General features: G+C 35.1%; 1 pseudogene; it reads right to left on the minus strand.

Moving 5' to 3' along the window:
* Positions 1-6603: 6603 nt before the first annotated feature.
* On the minus strand, positions 6604-7391 carry LOC150021341 (serine/arginine-rich splicing factor 7 pseudogene; annotated as a pseudogene).
* Positions 7392-11371: the final 3980 nt, after the last annotated feature.

The following is an 11371-nucleotide window of genomic DNA, read 5'->3' on the forward strand; positions in this document are numbered from 1 at the left end:
GTTATGGAAGGCAGTTAACTTTCTTCTCTTCACTTTTCTGCTATTCTAGACTCTCTTATTAAGTGGTATCATAAATTATGAAGTCTCTGAAGATCAAGTATTCCATCTCTAGCATGATTTAAAATAAAATAAGATATGGAAAATATAAATAAAAGATTAAAACTATTATGCTTCTTTAAGAATCATGCCCATGATTGGTCATCCATCAAGCACTCTATGTCTTTTTATTGGTCCCTCTCCCTTTATTCATTATCACATTCCTGTTTTCTATCTATTGCTCCTTATCTGTTAATTCATTCCTACATCTATCCATCAAAATATTTTTTAAAATTTTATTCAGCTATACAAGCATCCTCTTCTGTCATCTTCAAGTATAAATTGTTTTCACACTAAATAAAATTTTTGAATACAGAAAAGGATAACATAGTTTCTAATGACAAAAAATTTTTAGTTATTTTCCTATTCTAACTGTGTTCCCAACATAAAAATCTATGTTTTCAATAAAGCTTTTTCCTTTTAAAAGAATTTATTAATCCTAGAGAGAGAGAGGAAGAAAGGGAGAAACATCAACCTACTGTTCCACATATTTACGCATTCATCGGTTGATTCTTGCATGTGCCCTGACCAAGGACTGAACCCATGATCTTGGCATATTGGGTGATGCTTGAACCAACCGAAGGATCCTGCATAGACAAAATTCTTCCATTTTATAATTTATATTATATTATTTAATTATTTAATATATATACAATTATTTTATATATATATAGTTTATATATAAATTTTTTCATTTTCAAATGAAAAATGACCATAGAAGGAACTTCAGAGAGATATAAAAAGAGCATACTGATACCAATTGCTTATAATTTTTCCACTTTGAAATAAATACAATTATGTTTTTACTAACATTTTATAAATTGTTTTCCTCTATGGACATTTTAGGAGTTCAGAGTATGTTTTGGAGACATCCTATATTAGGGGTTGTAAGATGATCCCTAAATCTGTGAAGTGATTGTTAAAATACAGGTGATTGGATAACTCCTTCCTTGAACATTAGTGTCTGGGGTGATGATTGTGTATCTTGAAGTTTGAGTGTGACTACTATACAAGTATGCTGACATTTTGATAATATTATTTCATTTGTATTTTTTTGTCTTTCTAAAGTCTTAGCTAATAATCTACCTGTGGAGAAATCGCTTCAATTTTTTTCACTCATTACATCGTTAATATGTTGTTTTTAATCAAAGTGGAACAAAAAGCTCAATAAAAATAGCACTTTACCAAAGCTATTGCTTTCCCTGAATCCCTAGCAAACATTATAAAGACCACACAAATTATAACATATTTCCATACTGTGCTGTAAAAATCACAGACATATATGCCTACAGCATCCTGGAATTGTCAGGCTTTCTCTGTCTTTTCTTCACCGGGAAACACAACAGTAGCTTCTTGGTCCCAAAGTTTTGCCTCGCAGCGCATTGTAGTCCAACTTGGAAACAGATGAGATGAGGTGCACAGCAGATGATAACTGTCAAAAGGCTTCAGAGGCAATTAAATATTTGAGGAAAATGTGTTAATGTTTGTTAAATGTTGCTTGAAAATTTCTTCAGTTCACACTAATGACATGACTTTCTGGAAATCACTCTTGGGATCAAAGAAAGGCAGACAATGCTATGCTGTGTCTCATGAAGTATTTTGTGGAAGTCTGGGAGAACAGTAAATCAGCTGACTACTTCCTCTATTTGATGACAAAAAGATCATTCATTTTTATTTTTGATGGAAAGAGCAGAGCCAAATGTTTATTTAGGTGTCATTTTCATGTGCCAGATGTACACAATATTTCAGAGGACAATTTTTCTGGATCTGAGTAATGTAACAAGTACCTTTAAGGGAAAGGAAGAAATTGTAATAAAGTAGATCAAGTAAAACTTTATTGTAGCGATGTGTTGACTCTGTCAAACACTGAGCTAAAAGCTTCATATAATTTTTTTTACTTAAATTGTAAATACTTAGTCTAATCTCTTGCTTAACTTATTTACTTATATTTGTTTACTTATTTATTGTCTTTCTCCAGCCTTGGAATATAAGCATCATCATCCTAGTACCTAATGTATTTGGCATCTGATAGATCCAAGAATATACCCTAGACTTGAACTTGCTGACTTAATGGGGAAGAATTATTCCCTACATAAGCAGTGGTTCTATTTCTCTGAAAGGCAGCTCCCAGTACTCCACTTATTTATTTGAAAGTGTTATATTTCATTTCAAATAAAACAATATAGTCAAAAACATAACTTAAGGTTCTCCAGGGATCAGGCTCTAATTTTCTTGCCTAGTCTTATCTTTCACTATTTTCATATTTCTATTTTCCCACTTCTAGGCCTTTGCATTTTCATTCCCCTAACTTAAATGCTCCTCAATGCTCTTGAAATCCTACTTAGCCTGCGTGCCAATCTCCATTTAAGAGCCTCTCATTAATTTCCCTGGATAGAAGTAGCTTCCCAGCCTCAGAAATGTCAACAGCTTTTGTAAGCTGCCTCAGGACACTTATCACACAGTGTCTTACATCCTTTTATTGCTGTCTGGTCTTCATGTGTGTATGTTTTCCTTCATATTGGATGATTACCTTGAGAAAAATAATCATGTTCCCTAGTCAATCAAGTACAAACTAAGTACTCAGTATTTATTTATTGAACAAATAACTGGATATATGGGGACAAAAGCCTGGAATAGAGACTTTATTATATTTACCCAGAAAAAAATTATTTTCTAGAATAAAAAACTACCTTACAACAACGGAGAGCTATCTTCTCTTTATATATTTCATGTGATGATTCTCTGTATATTTCTAGTAGTCTGAGTTAGATATTATTTATAATTAACTATTTAAATATTCTGAAAGTTTACATAATTTGAATAACTAGTATAAGCCAAGTAAACATTTATTCCCAGTAACTAAATTATATTTAAAATGTTCAGCCCTGGCTGGTGTATCTCAGTGGATTGAGTGCTGGCCTGCGAACCAAAGGGTCACCAGTTTGATTCCCAGTTAGGACACATGCCTAGGTTGTGAGTCAGGTCCCCAGTTAGGGGCACATGAGAAGCAACCACACATTGATGTTTCTCTACCTCTCCTGCTCCCTCCCTTCCCCTCTCTAAAATATAAATAAATAAAATCCTTAAAATAAATAAATATTTAATACATCCTTATGCAGGTTTATTCAGAATTTCTAGAATTATTTGATTATGACTATCAAAATTGGTAGCCTTGAAATTGAGCTTTCTCATCATAGAATACTAATCAATTTATAATCTAAAAATGCCATGATGGAAAGATTTTTTTTAACTCAGTATATGCTGAATGCTTATGAATATATATTGAATATATGTACTAGAAAATTTTATAAGGGAATTTATGTAATTTTTAAATGTGTATTATCTAAACTTTCTTCTAGTTGTGCATGGATTATGAGAGTTTTTTCAGTTAGAATAACTTATAGCTCTGAATGTAAAGTATCAAGAAATGTTTTGATAAATGCATAGATAATTGGGCCAATATGGCTATTAAAATGTAAGCTGGGAATCCTTATTATGCCATTTAAATATTTTAAGACTGTTGTAATAAACCAACATTTCTTGCCTGTAAATTATCTGTGATCACAGATGAAGACAGAATATGAGATTCAATGAATTGCCCTGTCTGATTCAAGTGACAATTCTCCCTAAAAAATATTTTAAAATAAATCTTTATTAAGTACCTTCCTTGTATTAGGTGACATATGGCTAGGGAAATGGAAATGAATAATATATTGGATTTGACTTCTGGAATCCTAGAGTACAGATGACACCAGAATAATGAGACCATTTCTTTAGATGATATTCCTGGTTCACAATTTTTATCACTGCTCCTATTTTGCTTTTACATTTTATTTACTAATACATAAAAAAAGTACTTTAAAAGTTACACATCTATATGTCAAGTTTATAAAAACAAAAATTTCTCAAAAATGCACATTCTATAAATTTGACAACCCCCCACTCCCCCCACCAGAGGACATCACATAGGATTCAAATAATTAGGTACTAGAAGAAATGCTTATGAGGATATAGGTACTCTTTTTCCTTTCCTTTCTTGTTTTTCTCTTTACTTCTTTCTTTTTTTTTTTTTAAGTGACTGAAAAGTCTGGCACAGCAAGGCCTTATAAGTACATGTCCTATAGGGAGTCTGTATCATCATAGTGGAGAGTGATGTTTGAATGTTGCTTGATTGATGTTAACAAAGAGCTTCATCCCTTTGTAATAGATTGCCTCCCAACCCCTGGATGTACCTCCTAGGAGTTCAACACTTGCCTGACAGACAGGTGTCAGCTGTGAATAGGCAACTCAGTAAGGAAGGAAGCTATCTGCAATTCTGACTCACATTACAGGAAAAAGAAGAGAGGACTGTGTGAGTTTCACAATATTTTTCACCAGGAACAAGTGGATAGAGCATGTGGTTTCTGGAAAGTCCTTGAAAAAATATTTTTTAGTGCTTGTCATTTAGATTCCTTACATGTATGTTAACACTTGCAACATATCATTATGTTACCGAGCAAAAGGGGGTTTGCTCACGTGGTGCCTTGGTGTAAGATTCAACAATCAGTGTTGAAGAAAACAGGTCTTTATTTACAATATTCCAACCTACAGCTCTGTTCTCCCATGAGACCCAGCACTTCCCTTGCTCCCCAGAAACCTATAAGCCAAAAACATGAGCGGAAGTTTCCCATTCCTTATCTGTCAGCTCTTACCTTCAGGATCTGGGGTATGATGTCATCAGCCTCCATATAATAGCCCAGGAAAGCATGTGCCATGTTGCACTGGTTCATGGTGAAGTCCAGAAAGGCACAAGTCCTAAGAAAGTCCTCTCTGCATGTCCCGAGTTCCAAAAGTCCAGATAGAGTCCAGGTCTGCAAGGCTGAGTCCTTGGTGGCTTCCAAGTCATCTGGGGCTGGCATGATCAATGCAGCAGCATGCCTGCTTTCTTACTAACCCAGGCCACATAGCCCTCTTTCCTTCTTTCAGACCTCATGGCTCCCTCTATGTTCTTTCAAATCATGTGGCTCTGCCTCCTCCCAAATTGTTGCCAACTTATTTTAAACCCTGACCATGGCCTGTGATGCAGTAGATAAGGTGACCTATTACGGCCACCAGTGAAATCTCACGCAGGCCCCGTAAACTCTTTCCTCACCATTCTAAGGTCAAAACCCCTCCCATATCCTTAGAATCTTGGAAGACCCATTGTATTTGCATAGCTAAGAAATTAGCTTCCCACCATAGATGTACAAAGTACCTTAGAAGCTGCACTGTCCCCTTTCCCTCTTCCCCAAACCACAGGCTGTGTGGAATTTGGGGATGGCCTCCTTCCACCCTGTAACAGTTCGAGATGAGTTTTAGTTATAATTATTCTGATATAAATATCTTCCTGAATGAAACTCAGAGGTGTAAATAAATAATAACTGGCCTTCTCCCAGGAGAAACTATTGGCCACACGAGGGTAGAAAAGACATAAAAGAAACAAGGAATTTGAGAGTAGAGGGTACTGCCCATCATGGAAAGAAGACAGAGAAGGGACTCTTGTATATACAAAGACAAACCATCCCCATTCAAATTTTTTCAAGGTCTGGGAGTTCCATTTGCATATATTATCATGAAATTGCAGGAGATGAATCAAAAAGACTGAACAGACTATGTGATTCAAGTGCTATGTGTGAGCGCTTGAAAATGCAGGAAATTTTGCTTACACATCCTTGGAATAGGCAATGGAATAAAAGAGAGAAAATTAGAGAATAGCATAAGAAAATGGAAGAAAAATGAAAAGTGATACAGGGAAAAAACAAAACAGATTCCTAATGAAGATCTTTGAGAGTAAGTCGCAACAAATTTTTAAAAATATGATGTAGGTACTTATTAGGTTTAAGTGGGAACAGATTAGCATATAAAACTCATGGCTCCTGCTTTGAGGTTAGAAGACTTCTCCACTCCTCTGTTTTTTTCCCCCCATTGACTGTAAATGAAATAAATATAATGATGGGACTCTAGTCTACATCTAGAGACAATTCTATAGCTAACTAGGCCCTTTGTTAAAGTCAAATAAGCAGCTAATTATATTTTTTCTCTCACGATAGCTTTTTTCCTTTTTAAGACATTACAGAATTTCTCTCCTTACAAGTATTTCCTGTGCACATTTTTGCAATGTGAAAAATCCTATGACTTTATTCTCAGTCATTAATAATTTATTTATTTTTTGCTGCTATGTGTAACTTACAAAATACCACATCAAATATCCTACTGTTGAGTTCTGATACTTGATATTAAAAAAACAAAAACAAAGACTTTCTCGTTTCAGTAGCAAACATAAGAATAGAACTGACTGCTGAAGTTTGTTTTTTTTTCTAATTAGATAACATTTTATTTAAATGTGCCAAATAAAAACCCACATTTTCAAACCATAAGATGTTACTACATTCGACAAAAATTTATATTATCTTACTGCTATGAATTTACAGAGTAATAATCCAGATCCATTTTGATTAAATGATTGAAATAACCTTCCTTGGTTACATTTAACAAACATCACAAATCCCTTATAATAATGTAAACAAAACAACTTTTCCCTAAAAGGTGAGCTTGAGAACTTCAGTCCACTCTTTCAGGACTTCCACTTCTTCTTGGACTTCCTGATGGGGACGACTTCTTTTTAAAGATGGAGATCTGGACTTTGAACAACTGCTTCTTGCTCATGAAAGAGACCTAGACCTTGATCTTAACCTTGACAGGGATTAGAAATACCTCGATCCTTTTATAGAACCAGACATAGATTGTCTGAGTGAAGCCGATCATGATCTATGAAGAGACACAGATCTTGATCGTTGAAGAGATGCTGATCTTGATCTCCTTCCCCTGCTCCTGCTTCGTGAGTGAGAGTATCACCTACCTCTGGATCTCGAATATGATCTAGACCTTGACCTGCTGCTTCTTCGCTGGCTATAGCGATGACAATCATAAGCATAATGTCCCTTTTCACCAAACTCATAGCTTCTTTCATTGGGATCAAAGGAACGTCGAGCAGGTGGTCTATCAAAACGAGCTCTCCGAGGCATGCCTGTTGATAGTTCAACCCTCACTCGGGAACCACAAATCACCCTGCTATCCAGGCCTCGCACTGTATCTTCTGCATCTCTAGGGTCTTCAAATTCCACAAAGGGAAATCCTGGGGGATTTCTTGCAATCCACACAGTTCTTAATTCACCATAACCACTGAAAGCCCTTTCTAATTCTCCTTTGCCAGCACCAGTTCCCAGGTTACGAACATACATCTTGGTTTCTCTTCTGTACTGCCCATAAGGAGACATGATGACTGGCCCGCGAGCTCTGCTCATTCAGCTCGCAGTGCCCAGGGATTGAGCAATTCAAAAGCTGCAACCCCTCACACACTAACAGTCCCAGCGGCACCTGAAGTTAGTTTTGATTGTGGCCAGAGTGGCCTAATATCAACTGGTGGCAAATATTAACAAGAGGATCTTTCATGAAAATAACTTATGGCTAAGTAATATGAATTCTGTATTTTACATAGTTCATTACAGATATAAATATCTGACAATATCTGCATCAACAAATTCTTCAAAGAAATAAATAATACCTATTCCTAATAATGACTGATGATAAAAACATGTAATTTCTGGTCCGTGAATTTTCCTAGGCAGGTGTGTAGACATTATTCGTCTTTCTCTGGGAAGTATTAGGCTTTTACAGGAATATTAACTCTGTTTCATAATTCTCCATTTTATATTTGTTTAGAAACTTTTGGTTGATGGAGTCTCAGATATGGCACTGACCTGAAAGCTCGATGGAGAGAGGGCTCAGAAAAGGGAAAATGGCTTCTGCTCGCCTTGATGTCAGACACTTCAGTTTCTCCCTGTATACTACTGGTGCCTTTCAAGTTGCTACCCGGGTGCTGGAGCTCAGAGGGAGTGAGTTTGAGTAGACTTCTGATTTGAGGTATGTTTACATGCCTTTCGGTCCAGGTGTTTAATGATCCAAGCAGCGAGCTGGACTCACTGGTGCCAACAGTCTCTGACTGCTCAGGCCTCAGAATCTTAAAGACATCCTGTGACTTAAAAAGAATCTTGCTGAGTACTCCATCTTCCCTGATGTTGATAAGGAAATCAAACAAAACTAAGCACAAATGGTGTTTAACCTTGATTGCTTTCTGTCAGTGTTTAAGGAACAGTGCATCAGTTCCTTAGCCTTAAAAGAATAAGTGATTAAATTTCTGTTTTTCTGTTTTTGAACTTATAGAGGATATATAGACTTGTTTATCAGGAAGCTTCTCTTCAGTTAATCTTTTAAGCTTCCTCTGTTGTAAGTTTCAAGTACATTGTAATCATTCCTGGAATATGCCTGTGAGCTCATTCCTGGACCTGTGCTGATTAGCATATCTGCAAAATCCAATAAAAGGAAGGTGCTTGCACTGCTCAGTGCTGACCTGCCTGAGCGAGTGGGAGCCCTCCGACTGTCCCACATTGTGTCTGCTGGAATTACTTGCGTGCCCTCAACCACAAAGTACTGCAACAATTCCTCCATCAATGTTGGCATACTTTAATTCATACAAAGAAGAGGCTTTTACTTTTATTGACATTCTGCTAATTTGTCTTCTGTTTCATTGATATTTTCTGAGAGGGTACTTCTGGTTTTTATATTTATTGAACATTTTGGTCAGAAAATACAATCTTCATATCTATCAAATCTTTTAAATTTGAGGAATCTTTGCGACTTAGAACAGTTATAAAAGTTATAATATACTGTTCATATCTGAAAAGAATATGTATATATTATAATCTCAAATTTTTACACCTGTTCTCTATATTCTTACAAATTCTATATAGCTCTTCATTTTAGATGTATTTTCTAAACCAGCAAATAACCTGTACATCGATTCCATTTCTCTAATCCAATCTGATAATGTCTTTTAAAAGATAAATTTTATTTTTTTAGGTTCATTGTTATTATTGATATATTTGGAATTACTGCTGTCATTTTCACTTTTTTCCTTCTTCCCTGGCTTCTCCTGGATTTATAGTTTACTATATTTCTCTCCTCTGCTGGTTTGAGATCTTTAAAAATTTTGGTCATATATTCTTTAAAGTAATTTTGAGAAGATGTACCTTTTTATAAATTTTCAAGTCATTATAAAAACATTTTAATCGTTTCAAAAATTGCAAAGGAAGTCATTTCTGTAGTAGTGATATTTTAAGCTAAATCCATTACACTATTAACTGAATCTGAATATCACAGCAATTTGATATCTACCATCCTTAAAATGACAGAACATTTTACACTATTTTATTCCCATTTTGATTTTACTTCCCCATGTAATTTTTATGTCTTCGTAATATAGTGTGATGCTTGAAAGCATACAGCTATTTCTCAGAATGTACGAAAAATACATTTGTTGAAAGAAAAAAATATTTTTGGAAATTAAAAAATCCATTTCCTGTATAAACCTCCAAATATTAAAAGACTGATGTCTGAATTATCATTACTAAAAAAAAAAAAAAAAAGAAAAGAAACTTATTCATTAACATTATTTTTATTTTGGTGCATATAAATATACAAGCTGAGATAATAAAAAAATTTCCAATTAAAGGCATTAATCCATATGAATTCTCTGTGAAATGATGCTAACTGAAGTACAGTACTCCCAGACAGTGACCCTGACCCTTTGCCAGTGTCTGGCCTTTGAGAGGAGTGTACCTAAGCCTGTACCTCAGGAAACAGAATTATTGTATAAGTTGTCAGCCTGATATGTCCCTAGCTGGGTGGGTGTGCCTTTAGGGCTACATTTGAACAATCTGCCAGGCAGGGTTCCTTACTGTTCTCTAAATGTACTATATTCTTTACTATGGGTAGTGATTAGAAAATGAATATGAAGAGTAGGGAGGGTCTACAGATCTTTTAAGACTCCTATTAAAGGTCCTCCTTCATTGTTAAACATTCTGATCATCCCAGCTCCCTGATCTCCCCATTCTCTGAATGCCTATAATACTTATTATCACATTTTAAGCATGTGTTGTTTCTATAATTTTCTAAGTATTTCTGGTGTCCTATGTTACATTGCTCACTCTAAGTAGAAGAAAATTGCCCCTTTAATTTCTTTTGTCTGCTTTATACGGTCTACCAAAGGGCTATTCCATTATCTCAATAAATTCTAGCCCTGTTTAAAAATTTAAACAGTTTAAAATTAATGTTTTGTTTTAACGAACAAAATGGTCCAATGGACTATTATTAAGCATCTGATAGAATGGATAAACAATGAGTTATAACAAAGGCAGCACTGTTTAAACTTCAAGAGCATATGAAAAAATACATACTGTTTAAATATAGTGAATTGTTTATGGACAAGTCAGAAGAGATGGTGTTAAATGATACCTTTCTTCTTCAGCTCTATTTCTTTGTAGTATTTGAAAACAATGACTGCCTGTCTTTTCCTCAAGAATACTGTTAGTCAACAGAGCCAGTGCCTTTAAAAGTGGTGGCCTACTTATACATCTACAATCATATCCTCTTATTTGCACAGAAGACCTAAACAACTTAAAAGCATGAAGAAGTTAGATTTAAGGTTTAGCTATTAGGAGAAAAGTAAAGCACATAATATTGGGTCAAGAGAAACCATTATACCTCCTGACCGGAAACTCGAATGGGAATATTCTGTGCACTAGCCAGCCATCCTTCAGTCTCAGGGCACAGCAGTAAGCCCGGAGGGATTCTCTATAGCCCCAGCTTGAATCATAGGAACTTTGTCTGGATACTTCAACTTTCTCAGCTTCAAAACAGAGTTAATACCACCCATTTTTTAATTTATTCATTCACTAAAAAATATTTTTCTGCCTTGCTATGTGCCAGGACCCTTTCTAGAAACTAGGGGTTCCAGCAGGAGACGAAAGACATACAATCTCTGCTCTTCTTGAATCTTACATTCTAGGGTATTTTTGTGTAAATGTGTGTTGGGGGAGTAGTCAAAGTGTGCAAAAAATCTAGAATACAGGCATTCAATAATAACAACTATTATTGAGGTGCTTCTATGCACCAAGAATTTTACATACATTATTTCTCATAACACAAAGTCCATATTTTAAACATGAGAAAATTGATTTGACGAGAAACTGATTTGGTAAGAAGTAAATGATTTCCAATAAATCTTAAGTTACACAGCCTAGATTAAATACTCACTTTCCCTTGTTTACCTTCTCTCTCTTGGCATTGCCTTTTATGACATATCATTCAGTCAGATTTATATCATGTGTAGGTATTTTGGAACTGAAATTTAACATTT

This window comes from Furipterus horrens, unplaced genomic scaffold (genome assembly GCF_987537825.1).
Source record: "Furipterus horrens unplaced genomic scaffold, mFurHor1.1.pri manual_scaffold_1, whole genome shotgun sequence".
NCBI lineage: Eukaryota > Metazoa > Chordata > Mammalia > Chiroptera > Furipteridae > Furipterus > Furipterus horrens.